This window comes from Meriones unguiculatus, chromosome 17 (assembly GCF_030254825.1).
Source record: "Meriones unguiculatus strain TT.TT164.6M chromosome 17, Bangor_MerUng_6.1, whole genome shotgun sequence".
Taxonomy (NCBI): domain Eukaryota; kingdom Metazoa; phylum Chordata; class Mammalia; order Rodentia; family Muridae; genus Meriones; species Meriones unguiculatus.
In genome coordinates, this window is record NC_083364.1 from 29680829 (window position 1) to 29692535 (window position 11707).

Here is an 11707-nt window from a genome sequence, read left to right on the forward strand (position 1 = left end):
TCATTGATTTCTCAAAATTGTCATGATTTAACTCATATGATCACTCTGGAAACAGCACAGCCATTTCCCCTCATTGCTATGTTGTATGAAAAAAAAATGTCAGGAGTAAAATAAGAGCATTTTTAAGTATGAGGGGGAAGGCCACAGGAGATCCTTACTAAAGGATTACAGTGATTATGCTACTTGGTAGAAATTATGAATTTCTGTTTCTCTTCTATTTTACATTGTAAACATTAAGATTGCCTGATTTTACCAGAAGTAATTATGCTAGAGAAAAACAAACAAATAAAGCAACAGCAGAAAAGCCTGGAACTTGCTCCCGAGGCCAGAGAAGCCTAATGAAGTGTGGCTTCATCAAGCTTAGACCCTGCCCCTGGTACATGTGGCCCACCTGCACCTGTCAAAGCATCAGCCCGGCAGGATGCTCTTCTTCCTTAACCTCTGTACCCAGCCAAGGGAGCACTGACAAATGAGGTCAGGCTCAGGGGTTGAAGGGAGTGAAGCACTTTATATTTATATCCATGGACACACACACTCTGGTGTAGGTTCCAGCAACTTCAAGGGACTTTCCACAGCCGTGGGTATCCTGTGTCTACGGGGAGGCAACTTTGCCTAGCCCAGAGAGTTCTCTAAAGAAACCACCAGGGGAAGTGCTGGATCCAGGATGTATGGCTCCATGCTCACTAACATGTTTCTCTCTCCTGAACGATTTGGTTAATATAAGAGTAAAATATGCAGAAATTTTGGGCAGCAAAGTTTTGTTTTGTTTTGCTCTCTGTGTAACGGCTGGCTCCAAGTTTGAGGACGAACCAAATATATATGTGACTTCCACTTGGACATTTATAGATTCTTATCCTGATTTATTTAACTAATTTAACACATGAATATGTATAATGTCAATAAAGCATCTAGACAAAAGTCTGACACATACATAGTGGCTGCTCCATACATACTGGCTTTCTTTGACACAAAGCATTGTCTCTGTGGGGAAAAGCAAGCAGATCTGTTAGATGAAGATGGATGCTATAAAATACTAAAACGTAACAATTTAGCATGCATGTTATAAATATATAATATTGTATTACCTTGGAATTCAGGTAACAGAATCAGGAGGAAACAGGTAATACTGCTATCCTGAATCTGAAGGCAGAAAACAACATTCAACTAAGTGAAATGGGTATGATGGTGTAGTTGATACAAACCCTGCTGCATAGTTATGGAGGATAAACACATTGTGTGTGTGTGTGTGTGTGTGTGTGTGTGTGTGTGATGTGTGGAGAGATAGCTTATATGTTCTCTGGAGCTAAAGAAAGTTGGGCTGATTCAAGAGACTGGGGGAACTATAGATGTCCTCTCATCATCACTGCTTTTGAAGGACAATGTCCACCTTCGTTTGTGACTCGGAGTACATGGTAACCCTGATATTCAGGTCAATGAAAGCAGGGGAAAACATGTTGAACAATTACAAACAAAGCTTGAGGACATGATTAAAACGCAAAACTTATTTGCCATTTAAATGAGTATCAGGACTTGCTTTGTGGCCTCAAGCACACTGCTTAACTTCTCTGCGTCTGTTTCTCTGTGTGAGAGTGTATTAATAATTTAGACACTACATAACAACTGGGAATACTGTTATCCATAATGATTCAAACATAATGGAGCTCCAAACCAATTTTGAATTGTAAACGTATATGGTATGTAAATGATGATTAATACACATTATTTCAAAAGCTTTTGTTTAAAAACTGACATTAAAATGAGTTAATAATACAATGGAAACATGGCAGTATTTCACCCAAAGAAAACACAATTGTTTCCTGAAGAGAGTTAAGGTAAACACAATAATGTGTAAAAGATCCCTCATGCATTTAGCCATGCATACACAGTCTCCTTTTTTAATTGGTTCATTTGGAAGTCTATTTGAAGAACTTTAGAACTACAATACTTCCTGAGGCAGAACCTCCTATATGTGAAACCAAACAACACAGAGAGCACAGGAAAAGATGCTTCATAGATATATTCAGATTTTTGTTCAATATTCCTCTTAAAATGTTCATTTGTAAGGGGGATCCAAGATGGCGGCACTGGGACACTCTTTCTAACCAGCAGCACAGCAGCACCTGCACAGTGACAGCAGACAGAACTCTGGGTCCTAAAACACCAGTGACTGTGTTTCCCAGGTGAGAGGAAACCCCATGGTGTGGGATTCAATCAGCTTCAGGTCACCCAGCTAAACTGCAGAACAGTTCCCGGGTCCTGTCATGTGCTCAGTTGCCAGCCCAGAGCCACATAGCAGTGTGCTCTGATCACTGTTCCAGTCTGAACTGTGGGCCCACAACACCAGAGACTGAAATTTCCAGTTGAGAGAAAAATCTCACGGTGCAGGAAATGATCGGGAACCATCTTAGGTCACCAGACAATCTCTGAAAAAGACCCAGGGTCCCCCCAGCAGCTAGCCCAGAGCCAGGCACAAAGGCACCAACAGAGTCCTGCCTGCAAGCCTGACTTGCTGCCCCAGATTGAACTGTGGGCCCCAGGCCACCAAAGACTGAGTTTCTTGGTTGGGTGAAAACCCACAGTGTGTGTGTGGGGCAGCAGGTCTGACCTCAGAGCACTCAGCTGACACACCCCCTCACCCCGAAAAGTTTTAGGGAAAAGTTCCCAGTTTTCTGCAGACACCCAATTTCCAAATGCCAGCAAGGCAAAGCCACGTGCCTGTGCCTGCTTATTCTCCTTGCCTTCCCAGACAGAATTGCCATCCCCCAAAACACCAAGTCTGGGTGACCCTGTCCAGAGGAAATCCCACAGCAGGGGAAATACCAGATCTAATGCTCAGGACACCCAGCTCCAGAAGAGTTTCTGGCTCTAGGCTCTGGTGTTCTAGTGCAGGCATGAGTGCCGTGCTCACCTGCCATTGATTATGGCAAGGGCACTGGGGCACACAGCTGCAAACTCAGTCCTACAAAAGCCTGAGAGCCATTGGAGCAGCCATCAGATACGGCTCCAAAATGAGACCAGTTATCCCTAGCTAAACTGAGAAAACCGTGGGACTCCCTGGTTCTTCACAAGGGCTGTGCACAGAAGATACAGATTAAGAGCAGCAGCAGCAGCAGCTCAATAAATTCAGAGCAAGAAACGCAGCAGCAGGGCAGCCATCTCCAGGACTTTTGCTAATGAGAGGAGAGCCTTCCTGAACAACACAGTTACCATACAGGTCCATTGTCTGATGTGAATTTTGACAATTCCTGAGAAGCACCACCATTTAGTTGACCATAGCCAAAAAGCTGAGATCTTCTTCAGAACCCTGCCAAGAGGATTCTCCCCACCCCAGGACCCCAGCACAAGCCAGACATTAACAGACAACATCTGAGATAGCCAGATGGGTAGAGGCCAGTGTAAAAGCACAACCATAAAAGGCAAAGCAATATGGCATCCACCAAACCCAGTTCAAGAAGATGACCAACATCTATGCTTATGAAGTGCTTAATGGAGGAAACACATAAAATACATAAAGAATTAGAGGAAGATAAAGCCAAACAGATTATGGCCATCCATAAAGAAATACAGGAAGATGCAGCCAAACAGTTTGTGGCTTTCAGAGAGGAAATGATTAAATCACTGAAAGAAATAAAAGAAACAGAGGAATGTTCAAACAAACAAGTGAAGAAATTGAAGGAAAATACAGTGAGACAGGTGAAGGAAATCAAAAAAACGGTTCAAGATCTGAAGACAGAATTGGAAAAATTAAAGAAAACACAAACAGAGAAAATCATGGTAAAGGAGAACTTAGGAAAGAAAACAGGAACTACAGAGGTAAGCGTAACCAACAGACTACAAGAGAGGGAAGAAAGAATCTCAGGTGCAGAAGATACAATGGAAGAAATCGATGTATCCATCAAAGAAAATAATAAATCTAAAAAAATTCCTGACACAAACCATCCAAGAAATCCAAGACAACATGAAAAGACAAAACCTAAAAATAATAGGAATAGAGGAAATAAAAGATTCCCTCTTCCAAGGACCAGAAAATATTTTCAATAAAATCATAGAAGAAAATTTCCCCAATGTAAAGGAGAGGCCTATAAGAATACAAGAGACCTACAGAACACCTAATAAATTAGACCAGAAAAGAAAATCCTCCTGGCATATAATAATCAAAACAGTAAAGTATACGGAACAAAGAAAAAAATACTAAAAGGTGCAAGGAAAAAAGGCCAAGTAACCTATAATGGCTATCCCATCAGAATCACACCTGACTTTGCAACAGAGACTTTGAAAGCCAGAAAGGCCTGGACAGATATCATGGGGACCCTAAGAGAGCACAGATGTCAGCCCAGGCTGCTATACCCAGCAAAACTCTCAGTCCGCATAGACAGAGAAAACCGGATATTCAACAACAAAAACAAATTTCAGCAATGCCTACATACAAATCCAGCATTACAAAAGATACTAGAAGGAAAAATAAAAGACAAGAAAACTAACTACTTTCAAAAAAAAAAAAAAAACCACGGGAAATAATTAACCTCATTACAGCAAAACAAAAAGTATCCAAGCACACAAACATACTACCACAGCCACATCATAGTCAAAGGATCAAACAGCCACTGGTCATTAATTTCTCTCAACATCGATGGACTCAATTCTCTGATAAAAAGATACAGACTAACGGAATGGATGCATAAACAAGACCCAGCAATCTGCTGCATACAAGAAAGACACCTATGTCACAAAGATAGAGATTACCTGAGAGTAAAGGGCTGGAACATGGTTTTCCAAGCAAATGAACCCAAGAAGAAAGCAGGAGTTGCCATTCTAATATCTAATAAAATAGACTTTCACACAAAATTAATAAAAAGAGATGGCGAAGAACACTTCATACTCATCAAGGGAAAAGTCCACCAGGAAGACATCACAATCCTAAACCTCTATGCCCCAAATGCTAGGGCACCCACATTTGTAAAAGAAACATTAATAAAACTTAAACCACACATGGATTCCCACACAATAATAGAGGAAGACTTCAACACCCCACTCTCAACAAAGGACAGGTCAACAAAACAGAAATTAAACAAAGACACAATATCTCTAACAGATCATGAATCAAATGGACCTAACAGACATCTACAGAACCTTTCATTCAAACACACACAAAAAAAATTACCTTCTTCTCAACACCTCATGGAACTTTCTCCAAAATAGACCATATAGTTGGCCACAAAGGAAGCTTCAACAGATTCAGAAGATTGAAGTAATTCCTTGTATCCTATCTGATCACCATGGACTAAAGCTCGACCTCAACAACAACAGAAGTAAAAAAGAGCATACACACACATGGAAACTGAACAACTCTCTACTAAATGACAGCTGGGTGAGGGAAGAAATAAAGAAAGAAATTAAAGTCTTCAATTCAATGAAAATGAAGGCACAATATACCCATACTTATGGGACACAATGAAAGCAGTGCTAAGAGGAAAGCTCATAGCACTAAGTGCCTTCAAGAAGAAATTCAAAACATCTCATTCAAGCAACTTAATGGCTCACCTAAATGCCCTATGGAAAAAAAAAATCAGACAAGCAGACACAGCAAAGAGGAGTAGACGGCTGGAAATAATCAAACTCAGGGCTGAAATCAATACATTAGAAACAAATAAAACAATTCAAAGAATCAATGAAACCAAGAGCTGTTTCTTTGAGAAAATCAACAATATAGACAAGCTCTTAGTGAAACTAACTATAAGGCAGAGAGACACTTTCCAAATCAACCAAATCAGAAATGAAAAGGAGGACATAACTACAGACACTGAGGAAATCCAAACAATCAGTAGGTCTTACGTCAAAAGCCTAAACAAAATTTGAAAATCTAAATGAAATGGACAATTTTCTTGATTGATTCCATTTGACAAAGCTGAATCAAGACCCGGTAAATCAATTAAATAGTCCTATATCCCCTAAGGAAATAGAAGCGGTCATCAAAAGTCTCCCATGCAAAAAATAAAATAAAATAAAATAAGTTCAGAGCCAGATGGTTTCAGCCCAGAATTCTACCAGTACCAGACCTTCAAAGAAGAGATAACACCAATACTCTTCAAACTATCCCACAAAATAGAAACGGAAGGAACACTACCAAACTCATTCTATGAAGCCATAGACACCTTGGTACCTAAACCTCACAAAGACCCAACAAAGAAAAAGCATTTCAGGCCAATCTCCCTTATGAACATTGATGCAAAAATACTCAAAAAAATACTTGCAAACTGCATACAAGAACACATCAAAGATATCATCCACTATGACCAAGTAAGTGTCATCCCAGCCATGCAGTAGTGGCTCAATATATGAAAATCCATCAATGTGATCCACCATATAAATTGAAGGAGAAAAACTACATGATAATCTCCTTAGATGCTGAAAAAGCATTTGACAAAATCCAACATCCATTCATGTTTAAAGTCTTAGAGAAATCAGGGATACAAGGCACTTACTAAACATAGTAAAGGTAATATACAGTAAGCCTATAACCAATATCAAACTCAATGGAGAGAAACTTAAATCAATCCCACTGAAGTCAGGGACAAGACAAGGCTGCCCACTTTCTCCATATCTGTTCAACATAGTTCTTGAAGTCCTTTGTAGAGTAATAAGACAGTTGAAGGAGATCAAGGGGATACAAATCAGAAAAGAAGAAGTCAAAGTATCACTATTTGCAGATGATATGATAGTATACCTGAGTGACTCCAAAAATTCTACCAGGGAACTCCTACAGCTGATAAACACTTCAGCAAAGTGGCTGGATGCAAAATTAACTCAAAAACAAAAATCAGTAGCTCTCCTGTATACAAAAGACAAAAGGGCTGAGAAAGAAATTAGGGAAACCAAACCCTTCACAACAGCCAGAAAAGTCATAAAGTACCTTGGTGTGATCCTAACCAAGGAAGTAAAAAACTTGTATGAAAACAATTTCCAATCTCTGAAGAAAGAAATAGAAGAAGATATCAGAAGATGGAAAATCTCCCATGCTCATGGCTTCCCAGGATTAACATAGTAAAAATGGCCATCTTACCAAAAGTAATCTACAGATTCAATGAAATTCCTATCAAATTACCAACACAATTTTTTACAGACCTTGAAAGGAAAATTCTCAATTTCATATGGAATAAGAAGAAATCCAGAATTGCTAAAACAATCCTCTACAATAAAAGATCTTCTGGATGTATCTACATGCCTGATCTCAAGCTATACAATAGAGCAACAGTAATAGAAACTCCCTGGTAATGGCATAGAAACCTACTGGTGGGTCAATGGAATCGAATAGAAGCCCCTGAAATAAATCCAAACACTTATGGACACCTGATTTTTGACAAAGATGCCAAAACCATTCAATGGGAAAAAGAAAAAAAGATAGCATCTTCAACAAATGGTGCTAGTCTAACTGGATATCTACATGTAGAAAAAGTGTAAATAGATCCATACTTACCACCCTGTACAAAACTAAATCCAGGTGGATCAAAGACGGCAATATAAAACCAGACACACTAAACATGTTAGAATAAAAAGTGGGGAAAAGCCTTGAACTCATTGGCACAGGTGACAACTTCCTGAACAGAACACCAACAGCACAGGCTCTAAGATCAACAATCAGTAAATGGGACCTCAAGAAACTGCAAAGCCTCTGTAAAGAAAAGGACACTGTTGTCAGAATAAAATGACAGCCTACAGACTGGGAAAGGATCTTCACCAAGCCTATATCTGACAAAGGGCTAACATCCAGAATATATAAAATAAAGAACTCAAGAAGGTAAAAGGCAACAAATCAATTAATCCAATTTAAAGAATGGGGTACAAAGCTAAACAGAGATTTCTCAATAGAGGAATATAGAGTGGCAGAGAAACACTTAAATGTTCAATGTCCTTAGCCATCAGGGAAATGCAAATCAAAACGACCCTGAGATTTCACCTTACACCCATCAGATCAAATACTCAAGTGACAACACATGCTGGAGAGGAACCCTTCTCCATTGCTGGCAGGAATGTAAACTTGTACAACCATTTTGTAGATCAATCTGGTGCTTCTCAGACAATTAGGAATAGTGCTTCCTCAAGATCCAGCTATACCACTTCTAGGCATATATCCCAAAGACGCTCAAGTATTCAACAAGGACATTTGATTAACCATGTTCATAGCAGTTATATTTGTAATACCCAGAAGCTGGAAACAATCCAGATGGCCCTCAGTTGAGGAATGGATACAGAAATTGTGGTACATCTACAGAATGGAATATTACTCAGCGCTAAAAAACAAGGAAATCATGGAATTTCAAATGGGCAAATGGGCAGATCGGGAAAAGATCATTCTGAGTGAGGTATCCCAGAAGCAAAAAGACACACAGCACATATACTCACTCATAAGTGGATATTAGATCTATAATATAGGATAAACATACTAAAATCTGTACATCTAAAGAAACTAATCAAGAAGGAGGACTCTGGCTAAGATGTTCAATCCCCATTCAGAAAGGCAAAGAGAATGGACATCAGAAGAAGGAGAAAACAGGGAACAGGACAGGAGCCTACTACAGAGGGCCTCTGAAAGGCTCTATGCTGCAGGGTATCAAAGCAGATGCTGAGACTTATGACCATCCTTTGGGCAGAGTGCAGGGAATTTCATGAAAAAAGTAGGAAATAATAAGACCTGGAGAGGACAGGAGCTCTACAAGGAGAGCAACAGAACCAAAAAATTTTGGCACAGGGGTCTTTTTTGAGACTGATTCTCCAACCAAGGACCATGCATTGAGATATTCTAGAACCCCTGCACAGATGTAGCCTATGGAAGTTCAGTGTCCAAGTGAGTTTCATAGTAATGGGAACAGGGACTGTCTCTGACATGAAACTGATTGACATGCTCTTTGATCACCACCCCCCTGAAGGGGGAGCAGCCTCACCAGGACAAAGAAAAAGACAATGCACCCACTCCTGATGGGACCTGATAGATTAGGATCAGAAGGAAGGAGAGGAAGACCTCCCCTATCAGTGGACTTGGGGAGGGGCATGGGTGAAGAAGGGGGAGGGAGGGGAAGATTGCTAAGCATACTTAGCAAAAGTTGACATATAAATGCATTTTTCAAACATTTTTTTTAGAATAAATAAACTATTACAATCACATCTGAACTTCCCTGTACCAATCTTAGTCAGTGTGGGCTGATATAATGAGGTACCAAACACTTGATCCAGAAATTTGGCATTGTAGTACTGGCATCACTAATTTCTGTTGAGGTCTCTTTCCCATTGAAGACTCCTAATTTCTCTTTTTGACCCCACTGGTACAAAAAGTGCATCTTTGTAATCTTGCTACCCCCCCCACAAAGGCCTCACCTTCTAAAAGGCTAACAGGTGCATTTAGGGGAGAAAAACACCAGGTCATGGAGGTGATCTTTCGAAGCCTTACCTTGTGGGATGTGTGTGTGTGTGTGTACCTATGATAGCATTCTAACCCTAAGAAAACACAATTATTACTGTAAAAGATTATATATATATAACATATATGTATATATATATGATAATACATATTCAGTATAACACACATATTTATGATAACACACACACACCTTGATAACACCCACACACACCTCACCTAGTATTTGTGTTGCTTTGGGTATATAATAAACACTATGACCTCCATGCATAGTGGCCTGAAAAGGGCTGGGATAGAGTCTCTCTCAGTGGGTTCCTATGAAGAGGGAGGCTTGGGGCTGGCAGTTTTATGTGCTGTTACTATCTCAGACAAGGTGACGGTTGTCTGAATGCAGTATCAGGCCTCCTGCAATTCCTGGTAGTATTTCTGAGGTCTTCAACCTCCTTTCTTTTCTTGCACTAAAAGCATGCAAAGGCAAATATTCTTATTTTTCAATAAAGACAACATTGCTATAGATTAAATGCAGAGATTTGAGACTCCTCCTGTATCAAATAAAATCGGACATTTAAAAAGATTTGCCCAAAATTAAGACGGTATTCCTCAGTTGGTTTTGTTTTTAGATTTTTAAACAAATGACCACATTAATGTAAATATTAATTTATTTTTAAAGTGAAAATTTACAGATCTGAAGTGCATCCATCTTAAAGTAAAACACTTTTTACCCCAAAGACGTGAAGGTGAATCTCTGGGAAAGACTAATATTTCAATGCAAAGTGTGTGTCTATAAACACTGTACAATGGACATAAAACATTTTTACACTTAAAATATGCTTATCATTTTATTAGTCCTATAAAAACCAAACAGCTGCATCTTACTATTTAAATTCAATCTGATAGTTACTGCTTATTAATGTTAATGTTTATTCCATCATGCTTAAAATAGTTATTGCTAAGTTTGAGGAACCCCACTGTCCTCATCACCTGCTTGTCCTCTTCATCCTTTCATGTTTTCTCTTAAGTAAAAGAAGCATCTGAAATAAAGGTTACAGAACATACTTTCTCAGCATTTTAAGAAATGATAATAAATTGTTAGGGAGAAACAGAAATTTAATCAGAGGAATGCTCAAATTTCTAGAAGAAAGGAAACATCATAAAAGGGTGTAGTTGGGGGAAGTATTAAAACTATATTTCATTACATAATCACTTATATTGACATGTGTTTGGATGACTCCTGGCAAATAACAACGGACTCAGACTCTACAGCTTACACTGAAACTAACCTTTAGAATGGCAAACAATAGCTGCTTCCATCGTGGCAACATCCCTCCATGCCTTCTACTCTGCCAGGCACAAAAGTGGGGATGAGTCTCTCTCACCCTACAAACTGAAGCTATGATTCTGTAGAGCATGTTACCTGCAAGAAAAATATTTAAAATATTTTCCTATCCTAACCAAATGCTGAAGTCTGTCCTTCACTTATTATTTTAAGTTATTCACACTTGGTCCATTATGTACTTAAGACTCGGTGTAAAGTGGAGCTCACTCTTCAGGTACGGAGTCCCACTTGTGCACACTATTGCACGGTACTCACCTCTGGAGCGTTCATCTCTGTGGCTGATGTTACTGGGAACCTGCATACCGTCTAGGACAGCTACCTAGTTCTTGCTTTTCCTACAGGGATAGAATTCCCCTGAAAATAAAGCAACACAAAACTGAGAAATGAGCAAGAGCAAAGGCTAGTTAGACTACCTAGTAAGTCCGGTTGCAACCACATATCTCACTCTGAAATTTCAGCAGTAGGAATTCACTATTTCTCTCTCTCTCTCTCTCTCTCTCTCTCTCTCTCTCTCTCTCTCTCTCTCTCTCTCTCTCCTCACTCAGTGTGGGTTGGATTAGTCTGTTGTGTTTGGTGTGAACAACCATACTGAAAATGTCCTTAGCTGCCCTGTAGTGAAACTGGGTCCGCATTGTGATGAAATACAACGTAGCCCAGCAAGGGAAGGTAAATTCAGGACAGAAGATTGATCTGGGGAGTTTAGAGCCATTAAAAACTTGGGGCTGGTTAGCCAGGACGAAGTCCTAAGTTTGTATGTACTAAAATAAGATAGGTTATCTACTCTGAAATCATAAGCTTCCAGTTTGCTATTCAGAGAACTGAACCCTATGTATAATCTTGCCTGTGTTTACTACACAGGACCTTTTATTCCAAGCAAATCATCCCTGAACTGTCTCTCTTGGCTGTCATACTCCTTCTGAAGGGCAGTGTTACAGTGGTTTTCATTTAGTACCATCACAGAC

At 39.5% G+C, this 11707-nt stretch overlaps 1 long non-coding RNA gene across 2 annotated transcripts; it reads right to left on the minus strand.

Moving 5' to 3' along the window:
* Window positions 1–856: 856 nt before the first annotated feature.
* LOC132648684 (uncharacterized) lies at window positions 857–11234 on the minus strand. Of its 2 annotated transcripts, none has more exons than XR_009587081.1 (3): window positions 11001–11234; window positions 1086–1140; window positions 857–981 (listed from the first exon to the last, which is right to left on the minus strand). It is a non-coding gene; the product is annotated as an uncharacterized LOC132648684 (long non-coding RNA). The 2 variants fall into 2 exon arrangements; XR_009587080.1 differs by lacking the exons at window positions 857–981; window positions 1086–1140 and adding exons at window positions 10243–10440; window positions 10690–10823.
* Between the last annotated feature and the right edge of the window lie 473 nt (window positions 11235–11707).